Source organism: Tamandua tetradactyla, chromosome 4 (genome assembly GCF_023851605.1).
Source record: "Tamandua tetradactyla isolate mTamTet1 chromosome 4, mTamTet1.pri, whole genome shotgun sequence".
Classification (NCBI taxonomy): domain Eukaryota; kingdom Metazoa; phylum Chordata; class Mammalia; order Pilosa; family Myrmecophagidae; genus Tamandua; species Tamandua tetradactyla.
Genome location: NC_135330.1, coordinates 156105527 through 156128213, shown reverse-complemented (window position 1 = coordinate 156128213; position 22687 = coordinate 156105527). Strand labels below are relative to the sequence as shown.

The following is a 22687-nucleotide window of genomic DNA, read 5'->3' as shown; positions in this document are numbered from 1 at the left end:
TTTGCTCCATAAGGCTGTTGACTGAATGGGGAACCAGCATAGTCAGTTCCTGTCCAAATGTGAGCTTTCTGGCCTCGTGGACTAGGAGGATGGTCACAGCTACAGCTCTTCGGCAGGAAGGCCATCCTAGTGCTACATTGTCCAATTGACTGGAAAGGTTGGCTTCAGGCCTTTTCCATGATCCAAGGGTCTGGTTAAGACCTCAATGGCTGCCCCTTCCTGCTCATAGATGAACAGGGTGAAGGGTTTTTCAAAGTCCGGGAGGCCTAGATTTGGGGCCTGCATGAGTGCCGCCGTTAGACACTGGAAAGCATGCTCTTGTCTGGTCCCCCATTGGAATGGGTTCTTGCCACCCCCTTTTGTGACTTCATAGAGGTGTTTTGCTAGGAGTGCATAGATTGGGATCCAGACACTGCAAAACTGGTTGTCCCTAAAAACTCCCTGACCTGTTTTCTGGAAGTTCATGTGGGAATGGCACAAACTATTCATTTGCACTCTGGTCCCAGGTTTCAGGTCCCTTGTTGTAGGTAAAAACCCACATATTTGACTTGCTGCTGGCAGATTTGGGTCTTTTTCTAGGACACATGGTACCCTGCCTGGTCCAGGTGATGGAGAAGGTGCTCCCTCCCTCACTTGCAGTCACCAAAGGATTTGGTGGCAAGGAGGAGGTCATCTACATATTGTAAGACAATGCAGTTGTAATCTTTGGCTGGGAATGATGGAAGATCTTTCCCTAGCACTTACCCAAAAATAGTGGGGGAGTTTTTGAACTCCTGAGGCAAGAGTCCAAGTATACTGTCTTCTGGATCCCATGGAGGGCCTTTCCCATTCAAAGGTGAATATTTCCTGGCTGACTGATGCAGAAGAAGGCATCCTCCAAGTCCAAGCATGAGAACCATTTGGCTTTCCCTGGGACCAGGCTGAGGAGGGTACATGGATTAGGAATCATGGTGTGAATGGCTTCCTTGTGGCTGCATTGACTGCTCACAGGTCTTGGACCAGATGAAATTCCCCTGTCTGAGCTTTCTTCACAGGTAGCAGCAGGGTGTCTCATGGGGAGTTGCAGGGCTGAATAATCTGGTGAGATTCCAGCCATGCCAAATGGCCTTGAATCCCCACGAGGGCCTTCTGAGGGATCGGGTACTGTTGCACCACCACAGGACATGCCGTGGGCATCATGGCAATTATGACTGGAGGCCAGTGTTTGGCTAGGCCTGGTGGGATGTGCTCAGCCCAGACACTTGGAATGTCTGGGAATGGCAGGCTAGGGCAGACCTCCCACTCCACTTTAGACTTCTCATGCAGCCACCACTCTTCACCATCTGGTGTGGTTAGGAGTAGGATCTTTTGCAGGTCATCAATTTTTCAAAAAAAGCTTCTTCTTCTGGGCCAAAAGTAATTTAGGCATGCAGTTTCCTGAGGAGATCCCATCCCAGTAGTGGCAGCAGGCACTAGGGCATGTACAGGAACTGATGTGACACAAGTGACCCCAAGTGCTGCACTTTCTGGCCTTCAGGAGTGGCTTCTTCCACACTAGGTCAGTGGCACCCACTATGTTTATTGCCCATCTGGAAAATGGGTGAGCATCCCCAGGGACTGGGTTATTACTGAGTGTTTAGCACTGGTATCCACTTTAAAGTCCATTGTCTAGCCCCCTAATTTTACTCTGTCCATGGGTTCCCAGGAGCCTAAAAATATGTAACCCAATCTCTCCTAGTCAGAGAGCTCATCAACAGCCAAGGCGATGTCTGGGGTTGGTGTCCCGCCTTCCTCTGCCTGGTAATGGGATGGCTTTATTGGGTTACTCATTCTTCCAATGCTCCTCCTTGCAGAAAGCACACTGGTTTCACCCCAAGGGTGCTTGGGCCTGTCAGGTTGTTTTTGGCAAGGGCTTTTGGTCTCACTTCTCAAAGGCAGCAGCAATCATCTGTGCCTTTTCCTGAACTCCCATTTCTTTTCCTTGGCCCCTACTTGGTCCCAATTGATGGAACACCCTTGTGGCCACCTTTATTAGCTGGTTCATGTTCATGCCTGCAAATCCATCTAGTTTCTGGAGCTTACACTGAATGTCAGAGACTGCTTGTTCCATGAAGGTGGCATTTACCAACACTTTGCTCTCTGGGGTCTCAGGATCGAATGGTGTATTATGGTGGAAGGTTTCCATCAATCATTCAAGAAATTCACTCAGGGGCTTACCTGGCTTCTGCAAACCTCTGACCCTGGTCATGCTTGTGGCTTTTTGGCTGCCTTTCCAGAGGCCCTGGAGTAGGGCCTTGTGCTACCATTGAAGGGACTACAACCCCACATCAGTGCTTGGGTCCCACTCTGGGTCATCTCCCAGAAAACTGCAGGCAGTGTATTGGGCTGGGTCTAAGGTACTATTTGGGGGTGATTTCCTCCAGCTGCTTCCATGCCACCACTACCATGCACTGACATTCCTCAGTGCCAAGGAGAGGTACTAGTAGCTTGTTGCAGTTGGGCCAGGTGGGCTGGTGAGTCTGGACAATGGACTGGAACAGGTCGATCATCACCTGGGGCCTCTCTGTAGGACAATGTATGATTCTTCCAGTTTAGAAGGTCCAGTTTAGAAGTGAAGGAAATATATATGAAGTCTCTTCTCCCTTCCTGAAAGTCTCCATGGGCATCAACATAGGGAGGTCCTTGGGTTTCCCTCAGAGACATTAAGGGCATGGCTGTGGGTGGCGTGGCCATTCCTGGCTGGGGCTGCAGCTGCAGCAGCTCAGGGAGTCCAGGGACAGCTGGGCTCAGCAGAGCATCAGGCGATATATCTGGGCTGCTGGAGGAATCAGGGGTCACTATGGAGGAGTTCAGCAGGGCCGCTGGTGCTGGTGGGGTGATGTAAGACAGGGGGATTTCTTCTTCTTCTGATGCGCTGAATAAAACCGGGACCTTGGACTTGCTACTGGTTCCTTGTGGGACTTCACCACTTGGGTGAGAAATACCTGGCACTGTCCATCTAGGCAAGTTCTTTATCTACGCTGGCTTCTTCTTTGTGACCTCCAGCCAGGTGGCAATGCAGGGAAACTGGTCAGGTGTCCCTGACACTATACAATAAACTGCCTTTACCTTTTCTAAATCAAAAGTTCCCTCAGACAGCCAATTTACCCTAAAGATGGGCCATTCTAGCATACAGAATTTCCTGAGTTGGCCGGGGGTCAGCTTGACTCCCCAGTCATCGGTAAAAGCCTTCTTAAAGTTGGACTCATGCACTGCAACAGTGTCTTATTAGATTCCCACCCCCCATATCAGCAGAGCCAACGGTTATGGGAAGGGTTTGCAGACAAACAATGAAGGGATTTTAGACAATCTAGCACTTCATTCGATCTGGTCACTCCCCTAGCGGGGATGTTGGGCTCCTCTTGGCTTTGGTGATCCAGTATAAACCTCTGGCTGCCCCCTTTTCAGGACTGTCTACCCTTAACTGTATGAGGATCACCACAGAATCACAGAATCTGAACTCACTTGTGATCTGGTGCTCGGCTCCTGTAGCCCAGGACTTCCTTTCACTCACACCGTCACGCACATTCAATCGACATTCCTCCTGCACCACCCTTCCCGAAACCAAAACTGAAGACTTCCATTTCCCCTGGTCCTTCGGATAGAGACTGATACTTGAAGAGTATTGGGGGCTGATCAGACCCCCCTTTCACTCAGGCCCCTGGCCTTCTATGAGTGGGCTGATAACCTGACACACTTGACTGCTTACCAGTCAGATGGGCAGTGCTCCCAGGGATCTGGTTCCTGAAGCTGTCCCAGACCCCTCACTGCTCCAGCAGTGATCAGTGCCCTGGCTGGGGAGGTTGAAATTCCGAAAGACAGGGAAGTCCCCGTGCTGACACTGGATTCTGACAGGTCTCAGGTCTGGGCGACGTTGCTGCTGTGGATGAGGGAGATGATAATATCACCTCGATCCCAGACGAGCTCCCAGAAATGCTGCACAAACACTGAAAGGACTGAGGATCTGCAGCTTCAGGAAGCAAGATTTTATTTGTCCTGGGCAAGGGCCCAGCTGAGTCACCTTGAAAGTCTGAGCCCTGAGTGAAAGGTTACAAAAGCTTTTTTACTTGGGATGATGCATTAAAGACAAGGTGTGAACTGGTGATGGTGGAAGAAAATGAATGGCTGATTTAAATTGGGAAAGGTGGGAAGCTGGGTTTACAGAAGCGGATGAGTGGTGAGAGGAGGAGTTTCTTCACAGGAATTTGTCTTACTTTGCCTACCTGCAATTTTACCCATTCTCAATAAGCCTCCTGTCCTGTTTACATGTAGTTCTGACTGCTCAGAGGAATTTGGGGAATTTTTAAAGAGGAGGTAGTTTAAATTTGCAAGGATGGGTGAGGGGCCTGCCTGTTGCAAGAGGAAATGGCTTGGGGAAAAGGGGCTGTCTGCTACATAAGGTCATGGGCTAAATAATCTCTAGATATGTAAACACATGCCTTGAATTAATTGAAGGATCTCCCAAGAGATGTAAAGGAGACATTCATAAGGTACATAACCTTTGTTTCTATGGAGATAAATAATACCATTGTTTTTATTTCTGCTTTGCTGTATAAATTACATGAGATTTTATCCTAAATGTAGGCTCTCACTCATCTATTTCTAATTACATTCAATAAAAATCGTTTTTCTCATGTAATGTATTTATATAGAGGGGATCTTTTGATTGACAGCATATTTTATTTTTAATAGTTAATATTTATTTATTCCAACACCAGGAATTAAAAGGATTTGCAAAACTGTAAAACAATGGATTTTTCTCATTAAGTTTTATTGTTTTTGAAGACAGTGTTATTTTTTATTAAAAAATTTGTATTATTACATAATAGGTTTGTTATTGCTATTTTAAAATGAACTAATAAGTGTTTTTATAACTTCTTCAGTCTTAATTATAGAATATTAAATATTGATAAACATAACATGTATAGTAAAAGCTGTTTGGGATTCTCAATTTTTAATTGGGTAAAAGTTTTCTTGAGAATAAAAAGTTTGAGAACTAGCTGTTAATGTTGTCTCTTATCATGTCAAAATATCTCTAACAGTTCACCTTTTTCACACAATATTTGGTGTTGAGAAGAAATAGATCACTCATGTTACATTTTTAAAATTCCAGAATAGATTTTCTTTTATGTCCAAGGTAGTAACATCTGATTAGTATTTGGTATTATCCCTAAACTAATCACTGTCAAACAGGAGTGCTTATTTTGTTCTATGGTGATTTATATGGCTTTCCTTGACCATACATCACTTGTATTTCTAAGCCATTTGGCCACAAAAAATATTGCAGAAAATAGAAAAACCTATAAGAAGAAAGATGCAATGGCAGTTTGCACTGTGAAAACAAGTAATTTTAAAGATTTTTTTCTATTTTTTGTTTCACTTAAATCATTTTTTTCAGACAAAACCATGTTGATAAATGTGGATTTAATTTATTCATTTTAATAATTGTAATGCATTCTATTATATGATATGAGCCAATTTATTTTTTTCTTTACTGTAATGATGGGTATGTGTTGATTCTATCCTTAACTATTACAACTAATACTGCAGCCATTAGTTGCACTAATAGCAACATTATATTTATGAAACTTTGTATGCTAACCTATGGAAGAGATACCCCGGATTATATAAATGGAAATAAAATTTTGGGATATTTGGTAAGCACACTTTCAAATTATGAGAAAACAAATCTAATGCTATTAACACATATTAAGATAAGCTTAGAAATCGAGAAGTGAGGTGGCACACTTTCCATACAAAATCACCCTCACATCTGAAATCATCTGCAAGTCAAGGGTTCCTGATCCACCATCAGTTTCAAAAGTGCACTACACAGACTCAAAGAACTCACTAAAAATGGTTATACTCAGGGTTACAAGTTATTACAGGGAAAAGATACAGATTAAGATCATTCAAAGAAAAACGCATGTAGGACAGAGTTCAGGAGGGTTCCATATGCAACATTTCAGTGTCTTCTCCCCATAGAGTTCAGACATGCTACTCTCAACAGCAGGCAGGGGTATTTTCAACTAGTGAAGCTTACCCAAGTTTTGGTGTTCAGAGTTTTTATTAGAAGTTCACCGCATAGACATGATTAATTGGTTGCACACATGATTAATCTAACTCTTCAGACCAACTGACACTGCATAACCCTGAGTCCCACCCCAAATTACTTGGTTAATTTATTTGTGACCAGCCCACACCTAAGACTGTCAGGTGTGGCCAACCCTCCTTTATGATCTGATGTGGCCAACCCCATTTAACAAAGACACTCCTATCAAGTAGGGTATAGATCAACTCCCAGACCCCTCTTTGAGCAAGGTCAAATTCTTTACTACAACACATGTATTTTAGTGCTTTAGAGTGAACAAGCAAAATAAAAGTTGAAATCCAATTGTAGGTAGCATATAATAGACTAGAAAAGCCAGAGTTACCATTGGTCACAAATAGAAAAATCAGGGTAAATTACAAACTGCATTTCTAAAGGATTCAGAGAACTATGTCAGCATTAAGGATTAAATTGAATAGAATTTAAGAGGGAGCAATAGTGTTTAATGTTAAGTAGGCAATTACATGCTTGCCTGTTTCATTTCTCTTTCCTCATAGAGATATTTGCTAAATCTGGACATGGGCTGAAAATTGACTACAAGTAAGCAAGGATCTTGAATGTAGAAATAGAAACCATCAAAGGTTTTGGCAGTTGTACCTGGCTTGAATGAAAAAATAAGAGATATGAGAGATTTCAAATAAACAGCTAGTTTTCCTCTCAAAAAATATTTTTGATTAATGCTGAGACTGTATGCTAGCTTATGAAAGTTGTAGTAAAATTTTTGCAGTCTCGTAAGGATAAGACAAAAATTTGCCAGCAGAAAAAAGACTTGAAAATCAGAGACAAGTGATTAAACTTCTAGAGGGAGTTTATCCATAATTAATTTTCACAGAATAACTCTTACTAGTTATTGGTACTGGTAGAGGTAGAAAATTCAGGCTTGGAAGAAGGCTGGAGATGAGTGAGTGAGCAGCCAGTAGAGATTTTGATGTTGGTGTGGGGATACAAAGACAAATTAAAGATTTGAAAAGATGCAAATACAGAACTTCTGTTGTTTAAGATGGCCAGCTAAAGAAATAAGATTAAAATTTAAAAGGGCAGAATAAAATTTCCTATGACCTTCAGGATTTGAGAAAAGAAATAACTACTATACTATAAAATGAAAGACCTTGAAGTCCAAACCTCATATAAGTTGATACAAAAATAGACTTGAGTTTCATCAAAAATTCAATAGTTCAAATCTTGCTTGGATTAAGGTAATCAGTCTTTTTATTATCTATTTGACAAAGAGAAGGGGAAGCACTCTGTGGTGAAATATAACAGAATCCAAAGCATCTACAGTCAGTTTATAAACAATGTCCAGCATGTACTTAAAACTAACAGGACAAACAAAGATAATATGACAGATCATCACAATTTTAAAAGACTGTTGAAGCAGACACATATCCAGATATTATTGTAATGGACATAAACTTTAAATAAGTATGATTTAAATGTTGAATAAAATAATGGATAATTTCACCAAATATTGGGGTATATAATCATAAAAGTAATTAAATGGATAATGTGGAAATGAAAACCAAATGTCATAAATTAAAAACTAAATATTTGAGTAGATTATAATCAAAATTGTGTAGTGATTTAGAAAACAGATCAACAGAAAAATAACCAAAATGAATTGGAAAGTCAAAAGAATGAAAAAATAAGTATGTAAGTGATATATAGGCTACACTCAAACATCTACTATATATGCAATTGGACTCTGAGAAGAAAAGAATGGGAAGTTTGGACAGAAGCAATGCCCAAAGAGAAAAGAGCTTAGAATATTTCAAAGCTGAATAAAGTCATCCATCCTCAAATTCAGGTGGAGGTGCAGACCCCACTAGAAAAATGCACAGAAAATCAAACCTGAACACATGTTAGTAAAAGTAATGGAAATCAAAGTGAAAGACAAAAATCATAAAAGCAGTCAGAGGAAATAGATAAAATATTTTCAAAAAGCAATGGAAGATTACACATTAGAAATGATAGAAGCTGGAAGACAATGGAATAACATCATCAAAGTGCTGAAAGCAAATAATGTCAAGCTAGATTACTATACTCAGTGAAAATATACTTTTAAATGAAGACAAATCAAGACATATTCAGAAAAAACAAAATTGAGAATTTTTCCACTGTCTAGTGTGCTTAAAAAAATGAATTTTTCAGTCAATAAGAAATGAACTCATATGGGAACATAAAAATTTCACAAGAAATGAAGAAATAATCATGTGTATATAAGGAAAATAATTTTATAATGATATACTACAAAGTTTAAAATATGTGTAGAACTAAAATGTATGAAAACTATTCTTCAAAAGGCAGGCGGGAATATTATTTTCTAAGATTTAGTACAATTGCAGAAGCGGTAAAGGTAATCATTTGTATTAGATTGTAACAATGAATCATGTTAAAATATCTAGTGTATATATGTGTAAAATAATACAAGATATAAAAGAAGTAAAGACAGCATAAAATAGTCAAAAATAAGAATAATAGATTCGATCCTGCTGTTTTATTCTCTGGGTATATCCTTATAGCAATGCTACACTGGCTTAACAACTAGAGATTTTCTCTAGATAATTACACTAGGTAGACTAATTTTTCTGGATAGAATTATGCCCTTCCAAAAGAAATGTTGAAGTTCTAATTACCAGTACCCCAAAATAAAACCTTACTTGGAAATAGGGTCTTTGAAAATGTCATTAATTAAGGAGGTCAAACCTCATTAGAGTGGGCCCTTAATTCAATATGAGTGGTGTCTTGATAAGAAGAAATAACTGCTGTATGACAACTGAGGAGATGACAGCATTGATTGCTGGTAAGGCATCAGCAGAAAGCAGGAAAGAGGCATGAAACAGATTCTTTTACACTAAAAGAGGCATAGTTCTGCCAACAGCTTGTTTTGGACTTCTAGCCTCCAGAACTGTGAGAACATGAATTTCTCTTGTTTTATGCCACCTAATTTGTGGTACTTGATTACAGCAGCCTAGGAAACTAAGACAGTATTTTAAATATTTTAAAAGAAATATTCTTTTATATACATGAATCAATTTTACACAGCTTATATTGATTCTCTATTACAATAGGTAATAAGTTCGGGGCTCTTAGCCTTCCTGCCAACTGCTCTGTTTCAACACCCAAATTTTCAACAGTTATATCATCAATTTATATGATCGAGTGTTAAACATATTATCTTTCTGAAACCTGATTCTCTATATTGTACTTAACTAGATTTTTTTCTAAGCCAGGTTTTTATAACATATTTTTCAATCCTCAGGTTTTGGTTTCTCATTCTATTCAATTGAATGTTTGTGTTATGTTTTTAAAAAGCACCCAGGTCATGAATACTCTGACTTCTACATGCAGAAGGATATTATATACCTTATACTCCAAAATAACATGAATGGATAAAATATTTGTGTGTAAACCTTGTTGCATATAATTTTATAATGTTTACATAGTAATCATAATAGTTCTTCTTTTGTATACATTTTAATGCTTTTCTAAATTTGGAATATTATTCTTCTCTAGAAGTTTTATAACCACATATTGATAACTCTAGAAGTTGGTAGAAACTAATTTCCATAAGGATGACTAACATTTTGCTTCAAAAAATCTTTCCTTTTTGGCATAACTATGGTATAGATTTTGAATAAATCCACTCTCAAAAGTTTGGATAGGTATATAAAAAATGTAAAGAATTAAAGTGATTTCCTTAACTTTTAGATAAATTTAAAGGTTATTATTGATGACCTAAATTTCAAGGAATGGTTCACTAGTAAGTAATTTAAAATCTTCTCAGAAACCATTGCAATATATTAGGCTTGATTTTTCTGTAAGTTGCTTATCAAGACAATATAAACTGACATTTTATAGCATTATTTAATACTTGGCCAGGAGAATCAATATTACCTACTGTAGCAAACAGTTTATGTGATCACCAATAAAATGATATTACCCTTAATCTATTAAACAGGTATGAAATTTAACTATTTGTCAATTAGCTATTTTTAAATTTTCAGTGGATGCACATTTAATGTGGTAATATATGATGCATCATTTTGGAATTTTAAATTATAGAATAAACATTATTTAAATTTAAGATATATTCTTAAAAGCATTTGCAAGAAAACATTATTTTAATATATTTAAAAGAATGAAGAAGAGATCCAATATCAATGCTGAAGCTTTTTTTATGCTAATTCTCTGGTGATAGTAAGGGTATTTTTCAGTATGTTCAGGATCATTTAGGATGGTCTAAAATATACAAGCAAGGAATAAAATAAAAAATGCATTCAATTTAAATTTTTAATGAACATTTAACATTTTAATTTATATTTATAGATAGCACATTGACTTGGTTCAGAAATTAGATCAATATGCAAAGTCATACATTGAAAAGCTTTGATCACACCCCTTTTCCTCTTTAACTCATTTTCTCCCCTTTTAGCCCTCCATAAATGTAAACAATTATATTATTCCTTGGGTATCTTTACAGTATTTCATTAGGCAAATATGAATATTTGTCTTTATTTTCCCCTTTCACAAAATAAAGAACACAACCAAATTTAGTTCTCAACCGTGCTTTTTTCATTTGAAACTCTCAATACAATTTATTCATTAGAAACTTTTTTTTCTCCTTTTGGCTGCTGTATCTTTTTTCCTTTGGGTTTCTTTTTTTTTTCCTTTTGGTTGCTGTGTCTTTTCCTTTGTGTGAATACTCCATAGCATTGTAAACCCAAAGTGCCTAAACAGGCATTTTAATTGTTTTTGGTCTTTGCTATTACAAACAATATTATCATAAATATACATATCCTCTATTTCTCTGAGTTCCTAGAGGAAATTTCCCCAAAGAAATTGTGCAAAGTCCAAGGGTAGATGTGTTAATCATGTTTATAGATATGGCCAGATTATCATATTTAAAGGTTTCATCAATTTGCACTCCAACCTGCAACACACTAGAGATCAGATTTTCCAGTAGCTACTGCATCTGAATGTTTGCAAACTCTTGGATTTTTGCCAGTCTAGGAGCTGAAAAATATCTCAGTGCAGTTTATAGTACATTTTTGCTTTTATGAATGAAGTGAAAAATCTCGTAATTTTATGCAATAATTGGTGATTATTTGTTAACAGTTTCTTTCTTTTCACCATTTCACATTGCTTGTGGGTATATTTCCTTCTTAAATTTTAGGGAATCTTTATATATATAAGAGTATTTTATCCACTGCATTTGATGCAAGTTGCAAGCATCATTAGTATTTTGATTTTATGTATTATTTAAACATTCAGAGATTTAAAATCTAGTTATGTGGTTATCATTTCAATATTGATTTTGAAGGGTTTTTGGTAAATAGAAAGTCTTCAAGATTAAAAGTCAAGATTCACTTCAAGGTTAAAAATTAAAAATATTTCACTTCAAGATTAAATTATTTCAATAGTAAAAACAATTTACTCATTTTTCTACTTTTTATGTTTGTTTTATTGCATTTATTAAATGAGTCACTCAAAATTCATAATTTCTCCTGATATATGAGTGAACAATGGATCCACATCATCCTTTTTTTTCCAGATGACTAGCTGGTTATCCAAATATTATTAATTAAAACAGCCATCTTTGCCTTATTAATGAAATGTCACCTTTTTTTGGATCCACCCACTCCAAACACCAGGGCAGTACCTGGGATCTCTGCTATCTCTGGGGTACAGACTCAACCTTTCCAGAACAATGGGGTGGCAGCCAGGCTCCCACCAATCCCCGGTTTATGAACTCCACCATCTCCAAGACCTGGGACACCACAACTCTCCAGAACATCAAGGCAGATGGCCTGCCCACTGCCTTCAGGGCATAAGCCACCCTCTCCAACTGCATGTTGTTTTGATCATTGTCACTTCATCATAAGTTTTCAAATTGGGAAATGTGAGTCCTCCAACTTCATTCTTATTTTTCAAGATAGGTTTAGCTATTCATGGTCTCTTACACATCATTATAAATTTGATGAATTGTTTTTCAATTTCGATAAATTTTTATTGAGATTGCATTGTCTATAAATAGCTTTGAGTAGGATTGGCAACTTAACAATATTTTGTCTTCCAATTCATGAATGTTCTTACATTTATTTTAGGTTTTCTTTGATTCCTTTTAGCAATGTTTTATAACTTTCTGTGTATAAGTCCTTCACATGCTTGGTAAGATTTATTCCTAGATATTTGATTGTTTAAGTTGCTACTGTGAGTGGATTTTTTTTCTTTATTTCTTCATCATATTGTTCATAGCTTGTTTCTAGATATACTACTGAATTTGGGGGTGTTTATCTTGTACTCTACCACTTTGCTGAATTCATTAATTAACTCTAGAAAATTCATTGTGGATTTTTAGGATTTCCTGAATAGTATCATGTCATCTGCAAATAAGGAAAGTTTTACTTCTTCCCTTCCAATTTGGATGCCTTTTATTTCTTTTTCTTGCCCAATTGCTCTGGCAGAACCTCCCAGTAAAATGTCAAATAATAGTGGTAAGAATAAGCATCCTTGTCTTGTTCCATCTTAATGGGAATGTTTTCAGTCTTTCACCATTAAGTTGAATCTTAGCTATAGGCTTTTCATATATGTACCTTATCACGCTGAGGAAGTTCTGTTCCCTCCCTGGAGTTCTAGGTGTTTTTATTAAGAATGGGTGCTGGTTATTGCCAAAAAGCCTTATCTGCATCAGTTGAGATGAACATATGTTTTTCCCTTCATTGTGTTATTGCAGTATATTACATGAATTGATTTTCATATGCTGAACCAACCTTGCATACCAGGAATAAACCCCACTTCATCATGTTTTATAATTCTTTCAGTATGCTGTTGGGTTCCATTCACTAGTATTTTGTAGAGAATATTTTCATCTGTATTCATAAGAGATATTAGCCTGTAGTTTTCTTTCCTTGTGGGAACTTTATCTTACTGTGTTAAAAGAGTGATGCTGGCCTCATAGAATGAATTAGGAGTTTTCTCTCCTCTTCAATTGCTAAGAAGCATTTTAGCAGAATTAGAGTTAAGTCTATTTTAAATGTTTAGTAGAATTCTTGTGGAAAGTCATTTGGTCCTGTGCTTTCCTTTCCTGGTAGGTTTGTGGTAGCCAGTTCAATCTCTTTTCTAGTAATTTGTTTGTTGAGATTTTCTATTTCTGCTTGAGTCAATGTGTATAGTTTGTATGTTTCTAAGAATTTGCCTATTTCATCTAGTTTATTAGCATACGATTTTTCATAGTATCCTGTAAAACTTAGAACAAATTATCTGCTGCCAATATAAAAAGGAGACATATTTATAGGATACGTGTTTCCATTGCCACTAGGAGAAATCAAAAGGTAAATAGGGATCACTGGACCCAAACAGTTCAGAAAATGTGCAGGAGAAACTCCATTGAATGTCAAAGTCTGAGAGTCATTCCTCCTAGAGGCCTCGGAGAAGGTGGAGCACATGAACCATGGATTGGGGGGAGACTGACTGCCACCCTATTGTTCTGGAGGGGTTCACAGTGTGTTCTAGAGTTGACAGAGATCCCAGGTACAGCCCCAATGCTTGGAGAGAGTGGAGCCAGGAAAAGAGTGGTCTCCTTAGTTTCTCCTAAGGTTGTAAACCCCACACCAACATTATGCTCTAAGGTAGCAAACTACACACCAGCATTTGGCCATTGGAAAGGATGAGACTGCTGCTTCCTAATGCCCCAAGGATAAATGGCTCTCAGACTTTGAAATCCAATGGAGTTTGCCCTGCAATTTTCAGAAACTACATGGGTCCAGTGAACTCAGTGTTCCTTCAAGTTTCTGTCTATGGAAATGCATCCTATGACTGTCTCTTGTTTATATATTGGCAGATCATTTGCAACTTCATTGCAAAGTATATGTAAAAGCTAATCAAGACCAAAGCATATTTCTAAGTGAATGCCCCTTTGGTGATCAAGGGGGAACACTAAGAAATCACCAGTGAAACAGGAAGTCCTGAAACACTAGTGTGAGAATTCTTGTTCACCACATTTTTTTCTTCATGATTGAAAAATGCAGCTCAGTACATAGAATTTTAATAACCTAAGTAATATCCCAAACAACTTCTTATAAAATGCAAAGTATTCTTAACAAAAATCTTAACTGTGCAAGAATATAGTGACATTTGGCTTCTTTGAATGGCCACATATCTTTCACTAGTTGTCCAGGTGAAAACTGATTAGAGCGCCATCCAGTTATTAGTTTTGTAAAATCTGGCATCTGTGACCATAAATATATAAAACTCTGCTTGCTGCAAGCAATTGGTTTGGGTAGGTCCAGTTTGCCCCATTGGACACAGATGAGCCATCGATATTTTTCAGACTCCATATAAATTTAATGACTGTCAGCAAGTTCCAGAATGAGAGAAGCCTCAAATGGAGAACTCTGGGCCACCTTTCTGGGCTTGCATTTGCAGTTGCCTAAATCAGAACCCTATGAAGGAATTCATCCAGGGGAGGGATGGGGGATCCCCAGAGACAGACTACATCCCTTCTCACCACAGTCTCCACTCCCACATTGACTTCTTTTCAGTTTCTTGATCTCCAGTTCATCACTCATATTGAGAAGAAATGGGTGCCAAACACTACTGCAGTAAAGTGAAAAACAGAAAATCCTCAAGGCATAAGAAGAGCAGCAGGATTACAATTATTGTGGTCAAAAATCATTGCATTCAGTCCACTCCCCTCAGACACAGGAATTAAAATGAAATCCACAGAGAATCAGAGAACGGACTGAAAGCAGAGCTAGGTACATAGTGAAGGAACACAAAAAAATCTCTGATTCTTTTCTCCCACATAATTGTTTACCCAGGGGCAGTGATGATCCATTTTCTGAATGCGTCTTTGCCAGATACTGCATTTGTGGCTTGGGCTTGATGTAGCAGCACCTTAGGTACTTGTAGATCACTTTGCTGGGTTTCAGGGTTTCAGCTGCAGACTCTCCATGCATTCATTTGTAGCATTTCCTTTGGGTACTGCCCCGGGGTTGGTGAGCATCATTCTCAGGTGAGAAGACAAGGCAAGGACTGATAGGCAGTTAAAAATGACTCCATTGATCATAGAGTACCAAAGTCTCTGGAAGGCAGCAACATGATGGACATCACCGTGAACTCTGCAGAGGTGACCAGCAACCATGACTTCACAGTTTAGATCATACCGCAAGCATCCGGGATTAACCAGATTCTGTGAGCTGAGTCAGCCTCAGAGGAAGAGGAGGATGAGGAAGAGTCATAGTTGTCCCTCTCAGTTGGGGGAGAGGGGTTGGTCCACATCTGGAGTCTGTGGAACAGGCTGATGGCTGCACAATCATGGCCGAGGCTCTGGCGGGCTTACCCCATGCAGCACAGCAACTGAAGTGGCTGAAGTGATCTAAGCAACTGAGGCAGGGATGCATCATGTGGCCAACCTGAGTGGATGCTGCTCAGCTTGATCTCCCTACGCAGGTTGAGGGAGCAGATGCCAGAACCCAGATCCCTTCCCTTCATTTTTTGAAATAAAGTCTGGGTAGATACAAAACTCTTGGTTGACAGTTTTCTTTTTGCACTTTATTTTAATTGGCTACCTTCTTGCCTCCATCATTTTTGATGAGAAATCAGCACTCAGTCTAACTGGGACTCCTTTGTATATAACACATTACTTTTCTCTCAACCCTTTCAGAACTCTCTTCTTGTATTTTGCATTCAATGGGGTGATTAATACATGACAGGGTGTATTTTTCTTCATGTTTACCCTGTTTTTTATTCTCTGGGCTTTTTGTATGTGCATATTTACATCTTTTTCTAAGTTTGAGAAGTCCTTTGCCATTATTTCTTTGAATATAACTTCCACCCCATTTTCTCTTCTCCTTTTGAGACTCACATAATGTATATATTGATATTCTCAGAGGTGTCTTAGGATGCTTTCACTTTCTATCACTCATATTCTTTCTGCTCCCCAGTCTGAGTTATTTCAGGTATCTTATCTTCGAGTTCACTTATTCTTCTACAAATTCCAATCTGCTCTTTAAACCCTCTGGGGCATTTTTCATTTTAGTTGTTGTGGTCTTCAACTCCAGTAGCTCTGTTTGATTCCTTTTAAAAATTTCTGTCTCTTTACTTAGGATCTCATAGTCCTGATTCATTGTCTTCCTGATATCCTTTCTCTGTATTTTTTGTCTTCTCCTTGAGTATTTTCAAGATCATTTTTAAAAAGACTTTGTTTGATATGTGCACATTCTGGCCTTCTTCATTAATATTTTCTGGATTCTTATCTTCTTCCTTTGGCTGGACCATAATTTCCTATTTCTTTGTCTTGTGCTCTTTGGTTGTACACTGTACATTTTGATATTTGAAAATGTTACCTTGTGGTTTATTCCCTGAAATATTTATTTCATGATGATGTAACCAGTTGGCGATAAGACAGATTTTCTTGAGCTCCAGCCCTCCTATCAGGGAGTTCTGCCCAAGGCAAATGTAGTATTCAGAGTTCTCCCATTTTTTTTCTGGGTCAGTGTCTTGCCCTACTGTTCTAGTTTGCTACCTGCTGGAATCAGACACACCAGAGATAGATTGGCTTTTAATAAAAGGGGATTTCTTTCATTAAAAACATGTAGTTCTTCAGAGGAAAGGCAGCTAACTTTCAACTGAGTTCTTGCTTCATGGGAAGGCACATGGTGATCTCTTCTGGCCTTCTTTCTGGGCCTCTGGGTTCCAACAACTTTCCCCAGGGTGATTCCTTTCTGCATCTTCAAAGCCTGGGCTGAGCTGTGAGTGCTGAGATGAGGTATGCTGAGCTGCCTGGGCTGTGCTACGTTGACCTTTCTCATTTAAGCTGCCAGCCAATTAGATCAAACATCATTCATTGCAGCAGGCACACCTTCTAGCTGACAGCAGATATAATCAGCAACAGATGAGGTTCACATGCCATTGGCTCATGTCCACAGCAATAGAACTAGACACCTTCACCTGGCCAAGTTGACGCCTGAACCTAACTACCACACCTGGGCTTTTGCATATTAATTGTTCTATAGGTCCCTTACTTGCAGGATTTTGGTTGACCCCTCTGTTTCCCAGGAGACAGATTTCCTTTGAACTTGTGTTTGATGCTGGTAAGCTTTTGCTTCAGACTGTCCACCTCTATAGTTACTTATATTCCTTTCCTTGTATCAAGCTGCTTTTGCTTGGGAAAGGGGGTGGGCCAAATTCTGGGAGGAGGGACATGCTAAAGAGAAATTTCCCAAGTCAGTCTTTCCCAGCCAAAGCAAGTGGAGTGGGCAAAGACTGGCTCCAAAGCGCCCTGGAGAAGGAAAAGGAGGGCTGTCAAGTGTTTCTCCCATGGCTTCCCATGGATGAGATTTCTTGGCCTGCCTAATAAATGCAGCCCTTCAACTAACTGTCCCCTGCAGCCCTGCATAAGCACAATCTTTATCTTCACTGCTACAGCCTTTACCTAGGGCAGATTGAAACAGAGCCATGATCAATATATGACCAGGCCCATGCTTTGTCCTATGGAAGAAGATTTTTACATCTTTTACTGTCACTAACAAACTAACCAAGAGCTAGTATCCATGGACGCCTGCCTTAGAGTAGGGGATAGACCCTACATGGAGAAAGGAATTTACTGTTCTTTAGCATAATTTATCAGCTTCTTACTTTTGCTCTTCTCTGTATGTTGTATAGTTTCTTCTAGCCTCTAAAACTTAAAAAAATAGCTGTTTCCAATAGTTCCTGGTGTTTTAATAGTTGTTCTGGTGGAAGAATAATCCTGGTGCTCCCTACTCTACCATCTTCCCACAATCCTCAGATAAAAGAGAAAAACAAAGAAAGCACAATGAAATGGAGGTTTAATAAAGTTAAGGATTTTTATTTTCAGAACTGCATTATATTTTAAGATTGTTTCTTTTTTTTGTTTTTGTGAAATTACACATACTTTCCAATTTTAAATGATATGTACAGTAAAAGTTATATAGATATGAGTTAACATGTTTTAGCATGTGTGCATAAAAGTATATCTAATTTATTTCAATGGCAAATTAAAATGTTGCAAACTTAAACCTGAGACTAAGTTTATTTTCTAATTTATAAAACTCCAAATTCCGAGTATTATTTTCCACACTACAGATGACTAAAATTCATTCACTTATCATCAGCCTTGGATTATTATGAAACCTATTTTTTTCTCTTTACAAAAACACTATGTAAACATCTGACTTAGATTAATTAAATTTGTTATATAATTTCAGGTATGATATTTACCCAATAAGTCTAGAAATCCTCCGAAAACCTACAAATATGAACTGATCATCTTTTAGTAACCTTCAGAGATTTTAAATTCTTAAATCATAAGCATAAAATATTTATTTCTAAGGAATTATTACTAAAAATAAAATAATTATTGCTAAGCAATGACATCTCAGATATTTAACTCCTTTAAATTTTCTTAACCAAAATGTTAGATGAATATATTCTACAATTTATAGATGTTACTTTGTAGCAGGCAGGCCTTCCCCTCTTTCTGGTTTAGCTGTGCTTTCTGTGGAAAATCCCCAAACCCCTCTCCTTGCAGGCAAGCCAGATAGGGCACATTTCTTGGGATAGAAAGACCCTCCCCTAGCCTTCAGGAACTGGTGAAGATGCACGTGGGCAAGACAAGACATTCCTGGGGTGGGGGCCACTCAAAGGTTCAGCACTGGGCCATTCTCAACTTAAATCAGCCAATTGTTTACCTTGTCTTTAACATGTCAAAGAGTCTATAAAAGCTAAGGTTGCCTTTTGTTCAGCACTCAGACTTTCAGAGGCTACTCGGCTGAGCCCTATGGCCATAGCGAATAAAACCTGCTTCCGAAACTACGGATCCTTAATCTCAGCCTGGTCTAACTATGCAAAACATTCCTGGAGGCCTGCGGCCTTGTTACTGGTTTTCGAGCTACAACTACATTCATCCACTTTGCTGAGAGGCTATCATTCCTATATTCTTAGCTATAGTCAGTAAAATCAAATCATATTTTGATTTTTTGCATTTTTATACACCAATTCAGAAAACATTCACAGCTAAAAATATAAACATGGGTACCCCTGCTTTGGATGGATTAAATATATATATGTGTTTGTGTGTGTGTGTGTGTGTGTGTGTGTGTGTGTATACAATAATTTTAGGATAATTTTCTAAACTTAACTTTTGAGTAGCATTTGAAAAGTACTTTTTATATTCCAAATCTGATTATTATAAATTAGTAAATATTTATTGAGAATCAGCCATGTGATTAACTTTTCCCTTCTGTTTCAATTACATTGACCTGTTTTCTTGTTTGTTTCAGCAACTGATTAAATCTTGCTGCTTAAGAGCTATCAACCTCATTCTATTGTAACATTTACTTACTCATGCAATAAAATCCAGTGCTTTTGTTTGTTAAGTTGTCTCCAATCTAGTTAAGTGCTATAGGCACTGTGGAATACTATGTTTCTTAAAAAGCACAGTTCTGCTTTACTCTGAATTAAGGAAACTTAAAATGTACCGAGTTCCTACTCAGAAAGGGAAAATGTTTTGGTAATGGGTGGTGGTGATGGTAGCCCAGTATTGTGAACATAATTAACAGAACTGAAGCATATAGCTGAATGTGTTTAAAAGGAGAAATAGAATACAATTTTTTTTTCATTACATGGAACTACACCACACAAACAGTGAACCCTAAGCTAACCACAGACAATAGTTAACAGTACAATTATAAAAATGTGCTTTCATCAGTTGTAACAAATGCATCCCATTAGGGCAGGGTTTTAATAAGAGTGAAATATATGACTGCATTTTATGCCTGATTGCTCTGCAAATCCACAACTTCTCTAGTAAAAAATAATAACAATGGGGGAAATGTTTTAAAAAATAAGAATTTTTCTGCCAATCTGAAAATTGCGTGAAAGTATTTTTTTTGTAGAATCACTTAAACATGTACTTTTAATTACAAGGGTATGAATCAAATCCCTATGTAAGAATTGATGAATCATATGCAATTTGGAATAGATGTAAGTTTGAACATAGGAAGTAAAAATGTCACAACCAAATAAGGCAAAATGGAAGCAAGCAAGTAGATTAATGGCTGTTTTCACTGAAGCCTTTGATTAATGTTTCTGAAACAAATTTCATTATAATGTAGATCACTGCTCTAGCAACAGCAACGTTAATAAGTGTTTCAATCCTAAGTGTAAATGCTATGTCTATATTTTATAAAGCATAATGTGTGCATGAATAGTTGCTTTGAAGATGATTATGACATGAGAACCTAGCATGCTTCTATTTTTTTTTGATGAAAAAGTAAATAAACCACTGACTTCTTACATAATTATTCTAACCCAAGTTAATCAGAGTTGAAATAGGTCATTCATAAGGAGCAGCAAACTTTTAAGAGACCAGCAGAGTAGGTTTTCTCAAAAGTAATAATAGTCACCATCCCATGAGATATAAATTCTTAGGATTTTTTAATGTAATGCATGTACAATGTGAGCAATTAGTAATAAGCTATATTCTTGCTCCTCTCTGCCTGGCAAAACTATAGGATGTTAAATTGCATTCTTTGTAGACTCTAGTTAATGATGGCAGGTGAAAAACATGCAAATTTGCTAAAAATTTCAATTTAAATTCATGACAACTCAGATGGCCTTTAGTGATACTTAACAGGGAGGCGACTGAGAATTGAGAAAGAAACACAAGAGACAAAGATATAGTTAAAGCTGGGACCAGGTGGGACTCTGAGCTTGGATGGAGACTCTAAGACCTCAAGTGGTTCGGCACTGTTTATTTTATAGGGCTGCATGTAAAGAAAGTCAAAAATGTAACTCAAGAATAGGGAAGGAAGAAGCACTAGCTGAACCATCTGCTTCCTTGCAGCAGGATGAGTCAAAAGTTATACATGTTTCCCAAGGCGTCCTTCAGCTCCAGACTCAAGCAGCTTTGCAACACTTTAGTCTTTTCAGGACATCAGGTGCCTGTTCTTGCAGAGACTGCTTTGTTTTAGCTCTGCAGCAAGCATGTGACCTCTGTCTCATCTTTCTCATCCCCGCCTGACAAATCTCATTAAGTCACCCATTCCTTAAAATCTCAATTCAAAATCCAGTTCTCTGAGTGATGCATAGTTCTCTCCATCTGGTCTAGATGTTATTTTTCTGAGGAGAAGGAACATATAAACTACTGGAAAATATATCTGAACCCATCACAACTAAAACAGAATAATAGCAAAGGAGAGGAAAATCAGTTTCTCTCTCTCTCTCTCTCTCTCTCTCTCTCTCACACACACACACACACACACACACATACACACACACAGTCATGTAAACACACACATACACACAAAATCTTCTCATTCAGAGAAGTGGAAAGCAGAAACACATACCAGGCACTGAGAACAATTATCAGCACATTTTTATGAGGAAGATTTCTTGCCCTTGCAGTAGAATAAGGCTCTCACATACTCTTCGGTTCTGTACTGTGCATGTGTCTCTCTTGAGGCCCTTGACTTACCTCTAAATGTGTCACTTCACCATTCATTATCTTCTCTGACTCATTCTGAGGGAAGCATCTCCTATGTGGAATGCAGAGGTTTCAAAGAACACTGTACAGACTAATACAGTTTTGAGGGCCTGGGGATTATTCTAAGGGCTATACAGGCAGCCTGATGTTAAATATTTGGTAGTAACATTCTCTTTAAATCCTATCAGGTTCCCAGTTTCTTTGTTTCTTCGAAATCCCTTGGGTGACTAATTACAACTGAGAACTTGCAGAGATATGGTTTTATGCTTAAAGTGTCTTGGGCTTTACTCATTGGAAAGTGTGTTTCATTTATCATCTCAAGCCATGAAATGGCAGTTACTCTGTGACCATATAGCTAAAAATACACTGCTTTTAATAATACCACCATTGTAGGCTTAATCTCAGTATTCTGCAATTATTATTCATGAAAAATGCCTAAAACTGATAGATACAGTTTTGTTTCCTGGTAAGGTTACCTTTTTACAATCACTGCTCGAGGAGCTTCAGTTTGGGCAGTAGAAGCAGTTACAGTTGGTTGGTTCCCTGTGCAGGGCTCTAAATCACAAGACCCTCAGTGAACTTTGATTGCAGGGCAGAGGTAAAGGTCATCTCTCTTATGTAACAGTATTTCCTTTCAACTTTGCTTTATCCTGGATAGCTATACCTGAATTAATCTTTTTCTTACAGCTCTGTACTGAAAATAGCAGGGAGGGTCCACCACATGGAATGTTCTTAACATTTCTTACAATTTTCTTCAGTTTTACAGTCTTAGTAAGCATAAAGTCTACTTTCAAATATGCAATAGGTGATGATGTCTATTATTATTATTTCTTGATGCTAGGTTTAACTTTTTCCATACAAATCTTCTATAACTCCTCTGTCCAGTCACATTTTACTTTGCATTGCTGCCCATACTGCATTTCTAAATTATGTCTATTCTGGGAACTGTGTTTAAAAAACACCAAAACAAGCAAACAGACAAACAAATAAGCAAAGAAAAAAAAACAAATAAAAGGTATATATTATATATCAAGACTGGAGAGATGCAGCAAATG

At 37.9% G+C, this 22687-nt stretch overlaps 1 pseudogene; it reads right to left on the bottom strand.

Moving 5' to 3' along the window:
* Positions 1-2439: 2439 nt before the first annotated feature.
* The window catches only part of LOC143680529 (palmitoyltransferase ZDHHC3-A-like), a 46948-nt pseudogene continuing 26700 nt past the window's right edge, over positions 2440-22687 (bottom strand).